The sequence below is a fragment of the Cheilinus undulatus genome, linkage group 5 (genome assembly GCF_018320785.1).
Source record: "Cheilinus undulatus linkage group 5, ASM1832078v1, whole genome shotgun sequence".
Lineage (NCBI taxonomy): Eukaryota > Metazoa > Chordata > Actinopteri > Labriformes > Labridae > Cheilinus > Cheilinus undulatus.
The window spans coordinates 11,508,710-11,530,741 of NC_054869.1; the positions used below are offsets into that span (position 1 = coordinate 11,508,710).

The 22,032-nt window shown below is 37.9% G+C and overlaps 1 protein-coding gene across 4 annotated transcripts in view; it reads right to left on the bottom strand.

The window, feature by feature from the left end:
* ncor2 (nuclear receptor corepressor 2) overlaps positions 1 to 20,479 on the bottom strand; it is a 165,219-nt gene extending 144,740 nt beyond the window's left edge. For all 4 annotated transcript variants that reach the window (XM_041788206.1, XM_041788207.1, XM_041788208.1 and 1 more), the window contains exon 1: positions 20,225 to 20,479. The gene's annotated coding sequence lies outside the window, so the exon portion shown is untranslated. The remainder of the gene's footprint in view (positions 1 to 20,224) is intronic.
* Positions 20,480 to 22,032: the final 1,553 nt, after the last annotated feature.

Consider the following 22,032-nt stretch of genomic DNA (forward strand, 5'->3'; position numbering starts at 1 on the left):
CGAATCTGGCCTGAGGCCCTTTGCCGCATGTCTCTCCCCACTCTCTTCCCTGTTTCTGACTCTATCCACTATCCTCTCCTCTATCAAATGGGGGCACGGAATGCCCAAAAATGAACCTTTAAAAAAAAAAAATAAATAAAATAAAATAAATCCAATCTGACCAGACGATCACAACTGTGCATTAAGGCCTGATTTGTGAATGCAGCCTTAAAGATCTGGTGCAAATCACTAGCTCATACCAGTGTCTTGATTTCCTAATCTAAAAAAAAGTTAAAAATACTGATTAAATATCTACAGTCAGCAGGGTCTCGACACAGACTGTGCAAATGTGTCTGACAGGAAATAAAAGAAAGGTTAACAGGTCCGGTGATTGGCTCCTCCATACCTCCAGATGTGATCATCCAGCTGTATCCATGCTGGACAGCAGAGTAGATATTGGATTTCCTGACTGTCCCCCTGCCACTGGCCGACTCGGCCACACTGTGTGAAATTACATAAGGCTCTCCCCTCCCCCATCCTGCTGTCGGGCGTAATAGTGAGGCCTTGACACACTGCACTTCACACTGTAATTGTTCCTGACAACTGACTTTTGTTTAGATGGCTGAGCAAATATTTGAGGAAACTAATATAACCTGAAGAATAAGACGTCTCCTTCTAGGTCTCACAAAATGTAATGAAAGAAAAATATTTGTCATTCAGCTGGTCTATTAGAGCGTATACAATCAGATAAATGCCGTCCTCTGCGTGTCTTATATGTGCTTGCTCTTACACATTGTTAGCATTAGCCATGATTGACATTTGTCTCCCATTTCAATTGACTCTAAATACATCACAAACATTAAACCCCGACAAGTGAAGCCAAAGATGCACAAATATTTTTAGTGATGAGACGAACAGTACCTTTTAAACTGCATTTATTTACAACCAAGAAGAGAACACTTTAGGAAGACTACGCATCACATAAAGTTTAAAAAAACTGGGCAATGCAAATGTGCATAATAACTGACATTTAACAGCTGCGCTTTGCTTTGATTTGTTTTGTTATTAAAGTACATTGCCATTTCAAGATGCAGAAAAGGGAAAATGACTTGGCTGAAAAATGAGTCAGAGAGCTCTGTCACACCAAATGTCTCCAACACTGAATCAGTGCTCTTTAAACATTTACCAAGTTTGCTAATGGTCTTCATAAAATTTGACCAATCTACGTCAAGATATGTTGTAATCTTGATTATGAAATACAGAATGAGCAGTTAGCTTGGCTGCACAATGCTGACACTCTTTATAAAGGCAAAGAGATTCAAAGGCTGTCCAACAAGTATCAAGTCAACACTGATTGCTTTTTACATCACTTAAAGTTGGAGTTAAGTCTGCAGTTTGGTGAAATTTTAACATAAATGAGGATGAGAGAAGTAGAGGAGAGAGAAAACTATGCACCATTAAATTGCCAAAAGGAGGGATAAAGAACATCTGATGAAAATAAAACAAACTTTCACATTACTTTAAGGGAATTAATGGTGATATTAAGTAAGCACTTGTACTCATTCTTGGTCTGATATCACTGCATCACTAGATGTTAGCAATGTTGCATGAAAAAGCAGAATCCTCTGATTTCTAAGAAGTGGGGAAACTGCTTACCAAAGCATATGATTATTAATAAGAATGCACAGATGCATCAGTGGTATCGGCCAATATCAAGCCTGCGTACAATTGTCAGCAAATAATGGGGCATGAACAGGTATTAGTAGCCATCAGTAGTTGCCTTCCTGTTGAGTCCAAACAATTTGATTCTGGCATCTAGCACACCTAACTTCTGTATAAAAGCATATATTTTTTACTTGGCAGAAGGAGTGTCCTGTTGGATAAACTCTGATCTGATTTTATGGTTTAACATGAGAAAATGTAAGCAGTGTAGCCCCAAAAAATCACTCCTCGGCTAAATTGTTATTCTAAACATCTGCATCAGTACTGACCCTAATTTTCACAATACTTGCATTTTTAATTATAGATTTTCAAAGGCAACTAATATATTTATATTAATTGCAATTGAAACTGTGTATGATCGACTAAAGTCAAAAAAAGACCCAAAGCTTGAGAATTTATTCAAGAGAGAGTCACAGTGTCTGCAGAAGAACAATGTGAATGCTAATGTCAGCACGTTTGCTGCAGTAACTGTCTTCTATCCTCTTTACAGGTTACCATCTACATGTCTGTGCTGAATATGGTTACACTACAGGCAGGTGCATCGCAGTTTGGACAGAGCATTTGACCAGGACCGCAGGACTAAATAATAAAACAATATGAATACCGCTACTTAGTTTAACTGACAAGTAAATGTGGCTGTCGAGAGTGCTGACTTCCAATTGTCAGCCAGCTAATCGCACACATCCCTAATGGTTGTGAATTTAAATGCCATTAGTTACAAACTGATTTCAGCCGATACTGCCTCTGACAGAGGTATTTAAATGTAGTTCAGAACTGAAAAGTCTGTCCTTAAAAACACACAATTTAATTTCCAGGATGAACAAATTGACAAATTTCAATCCTTAAACAGACTATAAAGTAGGGATGGGAACAATTAATCGATGATCAATTAATTGATTAAAAGACCAGAAAATCGACATTGCTACCAAGTTTTGGTGTCATTTAAGGGCGTGTGACTTCTGTCCTCCGCTCTTTGTGCTTTCAACGCAAAGAGACACACAATGGGTATCACATTTATATTTAATTTAAGCCCTGCATGTGCAGTTTTCTATGGTTCTGAGGGCAGTGAATTGTGTCTATGAATCATTACTTAACATAATTATCATGCATTCTTTCACACTAGAGTTCTGCACTGGAGATGTTTTTGAGCTTTGTTCAGAGTGTTTCAAAAAATTCCATTTATAATGAAAGTTTTAAAAGCATCACCTTGGAGCTGTGCTAAAATTCATGAATCACACTGGCAGTACAAAAAAAAAGCTTTGAAAATAATGTTCTGTCTAAAAACAGCACTTTACAGCCCGTCCTGAATGACAGTTTGAACAATTTTCCTCTTTTGCACATGGTTTAATATCTAATAACTCTAACCTGAATAGCTTCCAGACATGAATGACACATAATCAGACAGTGGTTCAGGCTATAGTAGAATGACTATTTGTTTATCATGGATGCACAGGAATACTCCCTGCAGATCTTCTTGGATCACACAACACCTACACTCCTCAGTCTGGCAGGACACATTGTGACAGCATCACTCTGATCTGTGAAGCTCCTTTTACAAATCTCTCTTTATTCTCTGCTCTTAAAGCCCACCTGACATTCAGCTCTAAATGCTGAGGAGCAGGAAATAAAAACTGAGGAGTGCACTTGTCTGCTGGGCTGACCTACTTCCTCACTGCTACTTAATTATTCAACAGCTTTGAAATGTTCTTCTGTATGGCAGCATGCAACCCGAGTGCCTCTGTTTGCCCCTCATGACAGCAGCCTTACAGAGCTTCTATTTATGCATGAGAGGGCTCGAGTTTGTGCGTACAGTTAGAGCATGCATGTGTGCATAATGCCATACACTAAAGCCCATACACGCTGGTGTTATTTATGTAGACAACGTACTACATAACGCACACCAACATTTGATACACAGGGTTTTGAATAAGAGAGGAATTTACTAAATCAAAACCCCCCGTCACATCAGCAGCTTCATGTTTTGATTCGTAGAGAGGTTCGTTTGTTCAAAACTGCACTGTCATGGACGACGCACACATGTCAAGACAGGAGTCCATCGTCCCACATGAGCACACCAGAACCTGTAATTACACTTCACTTAGGCTGCCATACCTTTCACTGTCACATGTTGCTCATATTTCAACTGAAAGATCATCAACCCTTAGGTGTATGCCCTCGGCTGCACTCACAAACACGCTCTCCACAACGTGAAAAACAAACTGTGCCGTAACACACATTCCTGGTAGAAAGAAAGGCTAATCAGAGAGATAAATCTAAAGCTACACGCAGCTGTAGCCTACACACTCACACACAAAGTAATGTCCTGTCATCTGTGTTGCATAACAGAGTCAAGTGAATAACTTACCACAGAGCCATTTCTAATCTCTGCTAATCCGCTGTCTGCCTCTCTTTTACTGTGTTTAGAAAGGCTGACTGGTTTTCAAAGCAACTACATTTCATAGCCTGGGAAATCAAAAGAGAAGGCTTATGAATAATATATTACTCTTAATTAATTTCTAATTTCTAAACACCAAACAACAAAAAACAATTAAAGAAATATAGATGTGACTTTGAATCATTTAAATTAAGGTAGCAGGTAACTATTTTCTCAGCCATTTATCCCTTCAAATCAAAAGCTTTTCTGTTAATAAAAACAAACATTTATGTAATTTAAGAAGCTTTAGAGAAAGCATGACAGTGGACAAAATGAGAAATCATGATAATAAGGCTAGCAGGGCTAGCAGAGATAGCTAATGTGTGGTGTTTAAATCAGCATCAAAAGGCCTATTACCTAAACAGATTTTTTTGTTTCTTCATCCTTATTCCTTAAACTTTCCAGCGTTAAAGGATTTAAATTTAAATTTTAGGTCTGAACAAGGGCTAATTTAATTTTTTGTGGATACATCAGTGTACCGCAGCACAATAAATCTAATCGCAAATGTGATGTCAGGCTGTGCAATTACATAACCACATAAAAGACTGCAATTATTCACGTATCATGAAGTGTTAGACAGGTTTAACAAAGTGCCTGCAGAAAGGCCTTTAAGTTTGCATTAGTGCCACTACTGTAATTTGTAGAAGTACCTAAATTTTCAAAAAAGAAAAACTTTTATAAATCAAGTTATTTTGAAGGGGTACCATAACAACTTCCAGGTTTGCATTAATTTTATGCTACTTAATATTTGCATGTTTTGAGCTGAGAATGTATACTTCAATGCATACAACATTACAGCATCATGCAGCACTACTTTAGTGTCAATATTGGCTAAAATGAGATTTGAAACATTTGCATATCAGATATTGGCAAAAATACAACAGCAAGCATCCCTGATAAAGAACAAAAAATTTTCTAACCGTTTCCCTTTAACCGAGGTCGGAAATTAGCAGACCATGGTCTGGACCTGACCAAGGTGCCATCCCATCTGGACACGTGCACACCTGTTATCTTATTCTGACATCCCAGTCTCAACCTGTGCAGCTTCTTTTACATTTACAGTGATCTATTTTAACCTGCACAGCTTCTCTTAATTCAGTCAATGAGATGCTTCACTCAGACGAGGAACGACGTGTGAAGACAGCTGATGCAGGGATATGGAGAAGTCAGGAAGTCTCAAAAACACAGTGGAGAAAGTGGGTTAGCGATAACCATAGATGCTGTGCTATGAAATTAGAAAATGTTCATTCTCACCACAGGTGGATTGAAAGCAACATGCATCATACGATTCAGTATTGAAACATTGTTATGTTTATTGTCCCTTGTATAAATGCATAAATAAATACATTTGGCTTTACGCCTTCATATAAATCCCTTCATGACTCCGAGGTTGTGTAGGGGCCTGCATGAGTTATGATCATTCCTCTCACTAAACGTGAGAAAAGTGTGACTGGTAAAAGAGGAAGACACAAGAAAACTTTTAATGTGTTGAATGTTTTTTTTTACTGGCTTTGATATTTTATATATTAAAAAACAGAAGGGGGAAACCAACACTTCAAACTTTTATTTAATTTCTCTAACATCAATCGTTGTTATTTAAGTTCAGTGCTTTTCATGACGAACTATAAGTAAGTATTTAAATACCTTACAAAGTTGCCTTGGCTTGAAAAAAGAAATCAGACACATGTTCTATTATATTTGTACTGTTTGATGATTATAATGTTACGACCTCCAGTTCATAAAAAGGTTGTTTTCAATGGTTTTAATGAACTGGGCTGAATCACATCACAGGTTGGACTAAATTATATTCTGGATCTTCAATTGAGGACATTTTGACAAGCTGGACCTCAGAGAAATTTAATTGGTGACCCCTGCCCTACAATCAAGTGAGCAGGGGTCACCGCCAACCCAAACCAGGTCTTGTCCAAAACTGCCGACAGTGGCAGTTGTGTTTGTGTCTTTGTAGTGTTGTATGTGTTTGCAGGGACCTACCAAGTCCACTCAGACATCTTTATTAGTGAGAGAGCAGCTTATGTCTCTATGTATAAGCATCTCAAAAGTTCAGTTAAAAATGTTTAACACTAGCTTAAGTTTGGCTATGTCCACCACTGCCAGTGAAACATAAGTGACAGGATCGCATACAGTGACGCTACAAGACAAATACTCAGTTTTCAAAGTCCAAACATAAGAACTGTAAAGGGAGTTTACATAATCTATACCCTGGAAGGAGCTTTTTGAAATGGGGAGTTTTCAGTGACCTAAAAAAATACATCTGAGTTTTTAAGAATGGCAAGAACACAGTAAAACCTCTACTTGCCTAAATGTTAATAACAACAGCGCATGGGCTAACTATCCAATATCCTTACAGTGGTACAGTTATTTAAAACTTAGTATAGTTAAGTTTCACATAATGGCTCATCACTGCTTGTCCTCTTCAGTAAGTACGGAGTAATGAATTCATTCAAAGGGCTGACTCAGTAAGAGACTGATGAAGGCTGACACAGTGTGAAAGCTTTATTTATAACCTGAAAGACTCAGGCCTTAAAGAAAACAAGGCATGCATCATCTCCTTTGGCTGCTCTCACCTCATGTTGATTGATTTTTTAAGCAGGCTGTATCATGATTATCGATCCCAGAAAAATAAAACATTTTCAAAATCTTCCAGCTAAAAAAAAAAAAAATTCAGAATACTTTGAGGAATCTTTTTTGTGCCGCTCATGAAAGTGTTTTTATCTTTGTGTGCAGATAAAAATAATTTGAAGGTAAGGGCATGTGAGTTTACCTGCAGTATAGTTATACAATACCTCTGACTAAATCCATGACAGTTTTTGTTCAGTTTCCAATAAAGCGCATCAATAAAAATGTCAGTTATCAAAGAGTCACATCTCTGACTCCAGACTTCAAGAACATGCTGTAACATATATCACACACTAGAAACATCTAACGCTCTCTAAAGAAGACTACAGATTAGTTTTACATTAACAGTCAGATGATGTAAAACAGAGAGCCAAATATGAAAAGTATTCCCGCCACATACGTAGTGTGGGTTAAATGTTAGATTACAGTGTCTTTAATGTGAATTTGTGGTACTCTTGTTAAATATTCATCTGAAACTTATTTTTGCTGTTCAAGTAATGTTTCAGAAATGAGTTGCAATCAGAAGGGTCTGAACGAGTTTAATGCAGTTGAAAGAAAAATAACGCCCTTTAACATTTGAGGGGGTTTGATTTCAGAGCGGCAATCTATAATTAAATCAATCACATTACCCATTAAACTACTTCTGCTCTTTTATTAATTTCTGCAAGCGCGTTATCTCTCATTTCTCTGACTCAGTCAGTAGTAAGTGTTTTTGAGTGACTGTTATGGTTGTTTTAATGTAGCACTTTGTACTGTATTGTGAGCGTTTCTGTGCTCAATGTAGAACTTCATGTTACCCTGTTCTCTTGTTCTGACATAGAAAACCTTTTACAGCTTTTTTCCCTCATTATAAATATCAGTTATTGTGCTTTCTGTGCCCATGACAATGCAGCGTCACTATGAAATGCTTCCTCAACTTTGTCAACAAAATTATTTGCAGATAAATGTAATTGTTGATGATCTGCTGCATAAACGTTTTTCATGCTGTCAAGATGTTACACAGTTTTCCAGAGGAGTTAACTGAGGAGTGAGCCGTGCTGCATCATAACTTACTCTGTTCAGTTTGGTTTGCCATACAGACACTATCTGGAGACACGAAAATCAAACAACATCATGGCGGTGGTGGATAAATCAATACCACAGCATCCTAAAACTGCTCAACTCTGTCAGCATTTCCCCCTTTAAAGCTTCAAATAAGTAAGTAAGCAGTAAGCAAAGCAGAGACTTATTTGTCTGCTGTAGAGTCAATTTTGTAGCTAACTTCAGGGTCAATGGGGGTTTTTAACTTGCCACTTGGAAACATGACATGGGAGATCAGCTTGAGTGTTAAGGGTTTAAGGCATTTATTACTGCACACACAACTCAAACTGTGTGTTCATTTTATTTCTTGCAGCCACCAAAAGCTCTTTTCCATGCTCGGGCCATAACAGCCTAACTCATTCACAAACACTCTTTGGCGTCTGATCTCTCTGAGATTTGTAAAGTGGACTGATTTTATTATGGAAGCACATCAGTAACACATGACCATTTAAAAAGAATACTGACTAGAAATCTCTCTCTTTAAAATCATCTTTGGCATTCAATGAACAGTTCAAAGTCAGAGACACATAAGGATTTTTCCCACACTAACATTTTCAGTCCCTCGCTTTAAAATGTTTTCCCTACAATGCTTAAAATTATTTCTCCATTTCCTCTACCACTCAACAGTGCAGCAAACTCTGACCATGTTACAGGAGTTGCGATGGGACAGTTTCAGATTGTGAAGTAGCAGAATGTATCGACGATCTGCCAAAGCTGTTTCATCAAATAATTGTCTCTGCTACTAAAATACAGTGCAGGGAGAGAAATGTTTGGTGTTAAAGTATTCTGGGAAGAGACCTCCAGACCCTCCTTGCCTGATGGTACCTACTAGAAAATGGCAGACTTTAAAATCTCCAATGTACTGACCAACAGGTTGTTGCAAGAGAAAAGAAAAAAAAATTAAGACTTGATTTGTAGACACAGTACGTGTGTGTTTGAAAAATACATAGGGCAGAAGTTTGTTTTTTTACTGGACATTAATTTACAATAAAAAATAAAAATATATATGTGTATGATCTGCCCAAATAAAAAGAAAGAACCGTGATATATTTTGCCATACTGCCCACCTTTACCATGTTACTATAGTAAGAAGGTGCACAGTAAACAAAATCACCCACCCTACACTAACACAAGGTTTGACTTTAGATTTTCATGGCATGTTTTTAATTTTAAAGAATAATGTTGAATGTAAAAGCTGATAAAGGAAAAACTCCCAGTCAATTAATCGTTTCAGAAATAAATGACCTGTCGATGGTCAAACTAGTGAAGTTGGTGTGTTTGCTGTAGGGCTGGGCGATTATGGCAAAAATAAAAATCACGATTAATTGAAATTTTTACCTCGATTATGATTAATGAGCAATTATTCCACCCCCAACTTCCGACTCTGATTGTCCTGTAAATATTTGTATAATTCTAAAACAAACAACTGAAAGGAACGGGCACAGATTAACAATTTATGATTATTTATTGAAACATTTGAAATCAAAATCCAAATCAGCTGAAATAGAAATGTTTTTTCGTAAAAGGTGTAATTTTTCCTTGGAAAGGGGAAAAAGTTGAAATAATTGACAGCAGGTTTATGTCGGTTAGAGGCTCTAAATGTCGGTTTTGATTATTTTTTTGATTAATTGCCCAGCTTTAGTTTGCTGTATTCATTTTTCAACATGGTCAATGGTCTCTAAATAATACCAGGATGTACGGTATTACAGTGGGGTTTTTTAAGCCACAACAGTGCTGGAAATGATTAATAGTTGAAGCATTGCTTTCACACCTCACAGGTAAACTGAGTTACATCTGGTAATAAGATCAAAAGAAGTTTCTCTATATTTTTACTCTCCCTCTATGGGACATAATCTCTCTTACCCTACCTTTAAAGCATCTTCACACATAGACAGTGGTGGATGCATATTTCTAAGGATTTTTATGAATATTTGCTCATCACACTGCACCGTTTTCATGCTGGTATTAAAGCAATACCATGGCTATCTGTCATTAATTGTGGCTGTGTGACCCTCATCTTGCTTCAACAAGAGCAAAGCCCATCTACAGTACAACATCAGAGTATAAACACAGTCCTGTTATCTAAAAGTCCTGCATGTTTCTCTAACTGGCCAAACAAAAGCCTCAGTTCAACTTGGGGAAGAAAAGTTGTACATAAACATGTATTTATTCAGTTTTCCTTGTCTCAACGCTTTCTGTTGCCTTCATCATTTGAATGATTGAATGTACTTAAATGATCTCCATCATAACTTAATTTAGAAATATGACGATGACCAGGAGGAATGTCTTCAGTGTTGCGAGAGCAGATAAAAAGATAAACCTAGAAGCAATTACCACAGGAGACTCTACACTGATAAAATCTGGAGTTACAGGTACTACAGTACTGTTCACACACACTCAAAATGAGGAATTGGTCACCTTTAACACACAACCATCAAATGGTTTAACCTTTATCAGTATAGCCGTGAGTCAGACAGGCTTGCATTTACATTGGTCATGCCCTTGCTGTAGTCTGACAAAAAGGGAAGGGCATTTTATTTCTCTGTTACTTAAACCAGTTGAAATCTATGGAATTTAACTAATTACAGTAAATACAATGCCTAAATGATAACATCAGTCAATATATCAATCTTTATTTGTATTATAAAATTTCTAAATTAATGTGAAGACACTTCATGATAAAGGCAAGTCCAGCCCATGCAAATTACAGTTATTATCATCATTATCATCACTATAACTATCACTATCACTTTTGTGAGAAGATGCTGGATGATTTGGAGGCAGAGAAATCTGTTTGTAGATGTCTACCTGATCTATGGGATTTTTATGAATGTGGCCCATCTTTTACTAAATATGTAGGCTATTTATTTATTATTTTCTAGTTTGCTATTATGCTTGTATGTACAGCTGCTCATTGTCTGTAACTTTGTTAACTTTGCTACCGCCTTTCTCGGCCAGGACACTTTTGAAAAAGAGATCTATAATCTCTACGAGGTCAACCTGGTTAAATAAAGGTTAAATAAATAAAGTAATTATTGTTACTCCAAACAGACCAAACAGTTAATCCACCATAAATAAAGCATTTAGCTAATAGAAGTGATAGAGAAAACCTGAAAGTGTCAGAAACCTCAAGCAGAGCCTGAGGTTTCTCAACAGCCTCTGTTGAGACTGTCAGGTCACTGAGTTCAAAAGGAAGGAAAGAACTGAGAAACTAGCCTGCTGTAACCACCACAAAGGTTAGATATGAACAGATTACAGAACTGAATGGGTTTATAAAGTCACTGACCTGTCAATTAGATTAGAATTAATGAAAATATTTCTGCACGTTTTGACAACAGAGCAGAAAGTAACCTACACAGTGGGAAAATGTGACGTCACAGTCTACCCATAGCAAAAATCACAACGCAATATAAAGTTGCATGTTCACTGGAATAACACAAGCTTGATATAGCATTAATTTCTTAGCAAATTGCCCTTAACATTCAGAAGAACTGGTGTTCTTTGTGTAATTCTTCACAACAAAGTCTCAGAAAAACAAAGACATGCTGGTTATTTACTCGAGCTGATTTGGCACTGAAATCGTCCATATGTTCTCTTTGGCTTCTGTTATATATTCAGCTTTTATCTGAGCAGTCTTATCCTTAAAGGGTGTACATAAATGCTTGTAAAAATGTAAATCCATCACGTCAGCAAGCAGGTATGTAACTATTCCCAGTCAGCATGGAAAGCACAAGTAGAGCAGCCTACAGTCAACTTTAATTGCCACAGATGTCAAAGGTAACTTGAAAGGAAAAAAAAAACTTGTTGCTACTGTTAAACTTATGTTGTATCTTGATTATTTCATTCCCAATAGTCAGGAACAGTTGTTCATTTCATTTATGCAGTGAGGAGAGGTAATTAGGGAAAATGAAAAGCATGACTTGTCTGATTTGCCTTTCTCTGATTTGCTGAATTCAATTATTGCAAGCAGCCTCACAAATTCCTGGAGGAACAGATAAATCTTGTGGCTCTTTTGAGCTCTGTAGAATGACAGACGCAGAATCAGTCTGACCTCTAGACCCCCATTAACCCCTTAGGCCAGAAGCTCCAATATACCCAGCCCCCACTCTTTGACGACTGCAACCTAAACATTGGTGCTTTTCCACAATGTGGTACCTGCCTGAATTGTCTTGACTCTAGTTGGATTTTTGTTTGGTTTTCTTCCCCATCACAAATCTGATGCCTGGAACTTTTATGGAATCACCTCTGGCAAGGTCTCAAGTGAGCTGAGCGGGCATTAAACTGTAACATCAAGACACAGCCTACCGCAGAGTGGTCAGAAAGTATAATCACTAGGAGCATCACAAGTGGGATGCCCAGTATGGGCACCAATCCCCCTCTTGTAGTCTGCTTTGTACTTCATACCTCTATTTTCAATAGTATTTCGTCTTGCTATTTGCTGCAGTCTCTGGAACTAATGATGTATTCCATTTAATCTCTGAACTCCAAAATTCTGAGTTGACATGAACAAAAATACGAACTGAACTCATAATTCCGACACATGAAGTCAGAGCCACTTCAGTACCCTGTAGCAAATTAAACATATTCAACACTATGTTTAGATTGCTATCACGATACAATTTATAAATGGTATCATGAGTCGACTTGCTTGGTTATAAAGGAAAATACAGAGAATGGTGACAGTTTTGAAGCGTGCATTTCTCAACTCAAACATACAAAGAAAGCATGAAAGTTTTTACAGTCCTGCTTTCAAAATAAAAAGATCCAAAAACAGAAGATTTTCACTGTAGAAGTACCATACAAATCACAGTACTTCTACAAAGTGGCATTTGAAGGTCTTTCTGCGAGCATTTTTTACAACTCTCAAGTACCATTTAATACATAATAACTGCAGCCTCTGATGCAATTATGTAACTGCACAGCCTGTGATTGGGATTAGATTGATTGTGCAGCACTAACACAGACCCAGAACCAGGTACACTATCGCCTCATTGTCTCTCATTCCTGTTGTGTTGCATGTCATAGCAGTTTTTGAGCAAGTTTTTGGTATTTAAAAAATGGGAACAAAATCCAGAAAACTAATGGCTGACTGTAAAATCTGCATTATTTTTGCATAGCATACTATAAAAAGGGTACTTCTTTGAAAACATGTCATTCCAACAGATTTTCACTGGCTTATTACCACTCAACTACTGAAACTGAAGTGGCACTGAGTCCAGCACAATGGCACTTTGATTGTAAGTAATTTGAGGTGCTGCAACGGTCCAGCTGTGTCTGATCAAAATATTGTACCACACTGAGTCAAGGATAACATTCTCCACACACGAAACCTACCAGGTGCGGTCCACTAGTGAGCAAGAAATGCTAGACAGCTGCTGTTCCTCATTCAGTGAGAGGGAAGCTGGGTTGGGAGGAGGGAATGCGCCTGGGAGGCAGTTTCACGGTGACTGCCTCATATTTCCCTGTTTGGTTTCTGCATGTTAACTTTAGGGGTTCATGGAGTGCACCACAACATACCACGGCTGTGTCATTTCCCCAAAATTGTTGTATCATGTACTGTAATTATAGTCAATATAAATTCCAGTATGCAGGGGTGTAACAGTTACATCTGAATAGAAACATGAATGGATTTACTACATTAAAGCAGCTCAGCTTTAAGCACTCAGGGGCAGATTATATCTGTCAGCTGAAAATAAGGCCAAGAAATACTGTATGTTATCTCAGGATTTAACGGCCAAGGCCCTCCACTAATCAACATTCAAAATTCATGTTGATTTTTCTGCATGGTCTGAATGGAAATATTTCACAAGACCAATGTGTCTCATTTGAGGTTGTAATGGGCACATTTACTTACTGCACAGTTGCTCACAGATGCATGTAGTTCAATAAAATGGTCGTGTTTGATCAACTGACCATTAGCAACTTACTCAAGTTAAAGACTAACCTGTACTTGTGTTCAGCTGAAGTGCATCTAACAGGGAAACACAAGAAATGCCTTTAGATTGTCATGGACAGAGCTATAAGAGGGGGAGGGATATGACATGCCTGCTCACTCCTTCACGCCATCAGCTGGAACGCCATACATTCTATGATGCTTTTGCGGATTTAATTATTAGCCATAATGCCATAAGTAAACAATCCAGCAATAACAATCAATACATCGACTGGTTGATGAAATATCAAATCAAATCCACAGAAAAACACAAATGTAATCCACCCCACCATCTTTAAGCTATGCATTTATTCTAGAGTTCCTACTTTATGTCTGTTTGACATTTTTCACTCAGCTGCATGTTCTGAACTTTCAAACAAGCGAGAAGTAAAGGCATTTGCAAACAGCTAAGATTAAGTGGACAAAGAAGATATCCAGGCTTTCCTCTGCTGTGTGGAATTATTTCAGACAGACAACCCCAGGGCGGGCCTTCCACCTTTATTAGCCAACCACAGTTGCATTTTCTATCTCTGTAAAATTATCATGTGGGCAGAGGTTGCACTGGACTTTTTTGTTGTCCATCATTTTGACCAAAACGGTCTTAAAAATTCGGTCATACCATTTTACAATCCGTCATTATTATTTTCTCTTAAACACCTGTAATTTAATATAATTCAATATGGCTCTATTAATAGAGTTTAATTAATGAAGCACCCTTTCCCAACTTACATTTATTTAAAGAAAAGTCTTTGAGGTTCTGCATTTTAATGGCATTGAGAGACAGATGAACACAGCGGCACAACATTTACTCCTCATTTTTACGCAAGGATGATGGAACAACAATCCCTGACTTCTAGCAAGCAACTAGAACTGACCCATTTAAGATATACCCGGATCTTGCACACAGAGTCAGGTGCGTTTGTATTTGCCTTGACTGCAAAAATTCGTAGAATGTGGCAAATTGTTTCGTACTGCGAGCCTGTGTCTCTGTCACTTCTTTTAAATCCTGCTGGATCCATCCTGACAGAGAGCTTCATACAGCACACGCTCATACGTCATAGCACTGAGACAAGTAGGAGAGATGGAGATCAACTTTTTATTCAGTCTCCATTATGACCTGTGAGTAGGCTTCAAACTTCAGCCTTTATCTGTTATTTTTCCATGGTTGATATCCGCTCAATATATGGGAAAACTACAGTGTGTAAAAGTGAGGTTTCAGTGCGAGAGAGGGGGAGAGATGGGGAGTAGTTGGGCGGGGTGAGTGAGCAAGAGAGAATAAAGCAACAGGCACATCATTCATCCATCTCTCCATTACATTTCCACGGTTGATATCCACATAATAAATGATTAAACTTTGGTGTTTAAACTTTGGTTTCAGTGCAAGAGAGAGAGAGAGCAGGGAGGGTCGGCCAGGGAGAGCAAGCGAGGAGGAAGCAGCAGGAACTGTTTTGAATCATCAATCACCCATTTAAATGACTTTGACTGATACGAAATTTCGCAAAAAATCAAACCTGTTATGAAAAAAACGAAACAACAAAAATCGACAATTTCAGCATCAGTGTGCAGACATGATTAGAAAAACATGAAACATACTCATGGTATAAAGGCCTTAACACTCTGCATGTCAACCTGTATCCCTGTGTGAGGCACTGAGACACCTGCAGTAGCGTCTCGGTGCGCTGTCAGCACATAGACTGACGCACTTTCACTTATTTACGGTGTCGAGGTCAGTGATAGAGCCCACTGGCTACAAGATTTTTAATAGATTAAATAACCTCCTTGATAGTCCATGTGTGCAAAATGGAAAAGGTCTATGCATCTGTCTCAGTATGTGCAGTGAAATGTAGGATCATCCTCATCATTCCAGTCTGTCAAAATGACAAACAGCCTTCAAAATTCTCTGTCATCCTTCAAAAAAATCTGTCAATGACGGAGAATATTCGGTTAACACAACCTCTGCATGTGAGATCATTTACAGATACAAAGAAACACTATCTATCTGTGACTTGGGTAGAGCAAGTAACGCTAAGCATTAAAGGGATAGCTCACTGTTGCATGCCTCTTTGGACGCACTGAGTGTAGTTCAATGTCTCGTGTTAAATCTATCAAAAATATAGGTAGCCCAACTTAAAGTGACCCAAGAAGGACAGAGGATGTCTTTCCATCCTCCCTCTTCTTTCTCTCTTATTATGAGGGTGCTCTGTGTCCATCTAAAGAACACTTTCTCTATGTCTAACACAATATGTTTTTAGAAATATGCATAATAGCTCTTGCTTAATACAACATCCTCCAATACTGAGATTAAAACCTGTATTCATTAACAACATCACCTTAGTTTTGGCTTAAAAAAGGGGTCTGTTTACATACGCTCTGTTCAGGGGCTGTCTGGGTGAAAATATATTTCACAGCACGTACAAAATTATAACATAAACCCAGAAGCACTCGCTTAGACCCTCATAAACCAAGCAAGCAGGTTGTATTGAGCTGTTTGAGCCCAAATGTTGCTGGCTCCAGTCAGCTCCCAACATCTGCCATTCAGCAAGCCAGCAGAATCTAAAATCTAAATAACAGCCTCAACTTTTTTAAATTGGTTAAACAAACAACACCTTCCCAAAATGGTTAACTTGCCTCCTCTGTTCAAGACCCCAGGGTTTTATGGTTACGTAGGATTCTTAAACTTACCAGATTGATATTTTTAAGTTGCACAACCAAAATTGTCTCTTGTTACCACAATAATCCATTTGGTTAATGGAGCTTGCACAATCCAGTACGGTGTGAAGGCCTGATTTTACCTTATAATCCCAAATAAATGTGAAAAAGGATGAGTTACAGAATCAAATCAATTTCCAGGCCAATTGTCTGTCCAGTCCAACAGCAACCAACATAAATGAATTTCAAAAATAACCCTGTAGCAAAGAGGACAAAGATTTTCCACAATCTCATCAACCTACTTTTTCTGTTGTTTTGTAGCAGAGCGGTAATACGGAGCTAAGCAGTTCTTTCAAAACAACAAAACTCTTAAATATTATTTCCTGATTATCTTGAAAATATAACAATAAGAGATTATTTGGTTCCCAGTTTCTGACCTTGGTGCCTTTGAAGAGCTTTACTTTAATGAAAGTCTTTTGTGATTAATGATGATGCAACATGCTTTCTCTTCCCACAAGAATTCACAGCGAGGATTCATCTCTCACAAACGATAAAACGAGCAAGTACTCACCCCTTTCCAGTTTCATAACTGTGTTGTGTTTCATAATACGAGCTGAAATTGAACGAGCAGTAAAACAGTCTCCCTGAGGCACCATGCTGAGCACGGGATTATCTTTGCCCCCATTACCCTTTTTGAAAGGGGAGCGATATCTCCACACTCTTGTTTAACTCTTTACAACCTAAAAGGCTCAGCTGACACTGTGCTTTGACTGCACGGGGCTCAAGTCAGTAATGTCACTCTGTTATGGATTATTACCAAGCTTTGAGCTCTTGATTTTTTGTCAAACATACTAACGGTCTCCCTGTATCTGACCCAGATAATACTTAATACTTCATGCTAACATGCCAATGAAACTGTGTCTGTATCATTAATAAACCAACTAAGAGTGTCACAATTCTTAGCTAAATGTTTGGTCAGATATTTAGTTTGTCTCCTGGTTGCCATGTGTTTATAATGAAAAGCCCTGTTTTAATGTACATTCTTGCCATTTCTTTGGGGCTAGTTAAATGTAGGGCTGGACAATTAATGGAAAATTAGATTAATCGCTATATGGCCTGCTGCAATTTTCAAATCGCAGAAGGTGCAACATTTCTTAACCTGATACTGTATTTGTGTCAAAATACTGGTTTAAAACTTTTTTTGCAGCAGAGATTTTATGCATTAATATTATGCAATCATTCCAGTGCCATGTTTTAGAATAGTCTGTAAAAAATCATACTTTCTTCATTTTTGTACATTTTTTCTGATTAAATATGAGGATGACATAAAAAAGAAAATTCCCTTCAATACAACAACTCATATCCAATATGCAAAACCAGTCAAAATCAGCACAATTACATAGTTTTTTTTCAATTTTTCAGCCCTAGTTTTATCTAATATTGTGTTGGTTATAATATAGAAAGACTGATTACTTGTGTTTGTTGGAAAAAACATAAGATGAGGAACTTAAGGGGTAATCGCATATCAAATCGCAATGGCAATATTGGGGAAATAAATTGCAATTTGATTATTTTCCCAAATTGTTCAGCCCTAATAAAATGTCTGGTCTGTCCTCAGTAGTTTTATGGATATAAGGACATGGTTGCTATGCAAAGCTTTGAGATAAGGCATTCCTAACCTTCAAGGACGATACAGGTTCTCGCAGCTGTGGTCTTCTCCTCTGATTTCTTGCATAAAAAATACAATAACAAAAAAATCTAATCATTCTGAATTTCATATTCCATGGGGAAATTAGTCACCAGTGTTAGTCACTAAGGCTTTTAAAGGTTCCTGACTGTTAAACAATGAGAAGCCTTGTGATAGGTGGCCTTTTGAGAGCACAAAATATGCACTAGCAACACAAAGCAAAGGTTTTCTTGCAGTGATTCATATCAGAGGTGGGTCTTCTTGCCTGAAACTTAGACCACCTCTGCTGGCATTATAAAACCTGGTAAACTTTCATAAAATGAAACATTAACCTTCAGGGAAACAAAAGTTGCCATTTCAAACAGTAAATGTTGAACTGAGTGTGGCTATTGTTTGTATGTCATCAAGTACGAAGTGGATCACAAGATCAGACGCATCAAGTTCATGGCTCACTATCTCAGCCAAAGCGTTTCCTGGGGGAAACCCAGGGTTACGTAACCAAACAAGACAGTTCACCAAAGGCACAAAAAGACCATATCATTTTACGCTGGTTGAATCCAGCAATGCAGGTGTTGTCTATTTAACGTTACCAGGATTTAAGACGTGCTGCCATCAGGTAAACAAAGCTTATCTACTCTAATCTCATCAGCGCTCCTGACAAAACTGCATGCCACCTTTGCATTTATTATGATTAATACATCCTATGAATATCTGCAACTCACTGCCCTGTGTGTTTGGGCAAGTGATGTGCTTATTTATACTGCAGGGCTGTTACTCAGTAGCAGATTCAATGTGAGCAGCACAACAGCTTCATTGTTTCTATAATGATAGACTGGTTGGATGCTTACACTATTCAAGAATTTATTCAAGAACAGTCAGCATCATTTCCAATGCAGCGACAGTGTGGGGGGGGGGGATGTCAAACTGTTAAGAGACAGCTAAAAGTAGACTGCATGTGATTGCTTATCATGCAAGCGGTTGAAGAGATTGAGCAACTGACATCTCGCCTTCAGCAACAATTCATAGAGGCTTTGTTTATGTGTGTCACCTTGTCCCTTGCCTTTCATAAAAAGGCTTTGTTATTTCTATATATCACCAGGTTGTCTGTAAAGGTGTCTCTGCTCTTGAAAATTTGACATAACATTGAGGTGAAAATGACACTGCACCTAATGTTTACTTACAGGTGGATATCTAACATATCCCTTGTTAAAGTTCTGACTCCCAAGGCAGGCTTTACTTCAGTTACAGTCAAACTTAATAGAATGTTATGTGTCATGTAAGGGTTGAATCCCATGGCCTCACATTTAACAACTTCAGTTATAACCGTTCAAAAGCAATACATCAATCTGAGACAACCAATGATTGGAGCAAAGTCAACTAACGTTACTATTGACTTGACATCAATCTTTATGAACAACTACAACCAGTAATACGCATATTATAATCCTCATGACAGCAAAAGAAGACAATATCGGTCAACTTTAGGTGAGCTGTGGCCCCAGTGAACTAAGTCATCTTCATATAAAAGCATTGTTTACAAACACAAACCTTAAGCTTCTGCTCATAGCCAAGTTAGCAAGCTAACGAAAATAGCCAGATACCTCTTTAACATTACTGACATACAGGGGAAAGTTGAAACAATTTTACAACAAATAATTGTTAATTTATGATGCAGTGGGATTGTTTAAAATCGTCGTTGGAGATGCTTATGTAATATTAATTGAGTTCAATAAAACTAGCGTCCGCAGTTCTGACAGCTAGCTTGCGCAGCTAGCACCGTTAGCTCTTAGCTAACCTAGCCTAGCCATGTAGCACGTGTTCATGATTTATAAAATAATTAAGTAGCTGACGATAGCCAGCCGTCTTAGAGTACTCTAGTGATGTAAGCAACCAGGTAGTTGAACTGTTCTCTATCATTAACACTGCCTTTCCTGAGGGGTCGATAAGCTATGTGGCTGTAATGTGAACGTAACGTATAGCCTCGAAAAGGTCAATACTGCTGTGTATGTTCCTCCTCCAAAGAATAGCCGGACCCCGTCGTCCAACAACAGAGCACACAGACCCCCCCAAACCAACCGACAGCCAGCAATGGAAGCTAACTAACCTTAGCGGCAGGGCAGCACAAACCATTCGGCGGTGTTATCATACAGCAGCTAATGTCCCAGTCCTCGTCAGTCGGTCCAATTTCGCTTAAAGAGCTCCCCTCTTCGGTTGAGTGTCCCTCCCGTAAATTAATCCAAATGAAAGGGTAGTTTTCGTTTTCATTTGTTCCGCTGGCGGTTTTCAGCTATGTCGTGCCTGTTCCTGCACTACACACTGGTCTAGCACTACTCCCTAAGCCGCTGCTGCTGAGACCATAGCAGGGCTGAACCGCCTCTCTCTCTCAATAGGTCCGCATGCTCTCTCGCCCCTCCTCTTTACTCAAGGACTGCACTTTTCCCATGCCCACAACAAATATAGAGATGTGGTGTTAAACTCAGTGATCATCAGAGGGCTAAAAAACACAGTGGCTAAAGAAGATTTTCCGCCTGTTTTTTCCCGTCTCCAATCATTTGTGTTATTTGCATTATTTGCATTTCTTAACACATATATGTGCACATTTTTGCACCCTTTTTCTCTAAATCATGTTTGTTTTTCATTCTTAGTGTTTGATATTTAGGCTACCTATATATGCACAGCGCTTACACTTATGCTGAGTGCTCTTAATGATAAAGCATTGCTAAAAAAGAATCAAATTCATTTCAGAGCATGATGTTAAACTCTCCTTATTTGTGCAAGTGAAGCAGGAGCCATGCCTGCAGTTTGGATGTATTTACATAAATGAAGAGTTTTTAAAAAAAAGCAGACTGCAGCTTTCACATTGCTTAATTCAGAGGAATGAAAAATTTTCAAAATAGTCTGTAGAGCTGTAATGGTTTTATTAAGTGTTCACATTTGTACTCAATATAAGGGAGAAACCAAATAGAAGTACGTGGTCTGAATAAAATGGTGCATCCTACAATGAAACCTATATTATCTGATAATGCAAAATAATGCTCCCCCTGCATGTTTGCTTATCTGCACACATTGCTTATGTTTACAATAAAAGTGATGTAGTGTTGAAGTCAGGCATCACAACAAAAGGAAACGTATTACTTCTCACTGTTGCAGTGTTTCCCTTTTCCAGCAATATATTCAAACGAATGATTTGAATCCCTCCAAACAACCTGTGCACAATCCTGCACATATTGTTCAATGTAAAAACCTGAATGCTAATACAGTTTTGGATTGCATAATGCAAAAAATGATAATAACTCTTCTGCTGGACAAACGCTCTGCACACATTTTAATTCTTTACAATATGTTTTTGTAGGTGTAACGTCAGGCACCAAAACAAAAACAGCAAGAAGCACTTCTCAGTATTGGTGCTTGTTTTCCCTCAAATACTTTAGTTTTACTATTCCTCATATTTATTTTTTGCACATTCTTAAACTTGCTGCATTTGCTCATTTCTGTTTGTGTATGTATTCCATACTTGTGGTATTACAATGTCAGTTTATACCCTGCACAATTGCTTATGTCCACATTGTATTTCTGTATAGTGATTCTCAATTGTCCATACTTATAACCCACAACCATCTCTGTAATGAGAAACCATGACCCAAATTTCAGAAAAGTTTTAGCTGCTCAAATGTATTTCAAACAATCTATTTAATTTGCCTTTTTTAGAAGTTTTGATCTTGGATGAAACAAAACATATGACTCTAGAAAAAGAGAGGATGAAATAAACATGTTCAAATGGTACAACAAGGGTGTCAAAACTCCAACCTGGGGGACATCTGAAGCATATGAAGTATATGACCCATGAGTCTGTGAAACTTACTGAAGTTAAAAACTAAATGGTAGACACACTGACTACCAAAGTAACAATAT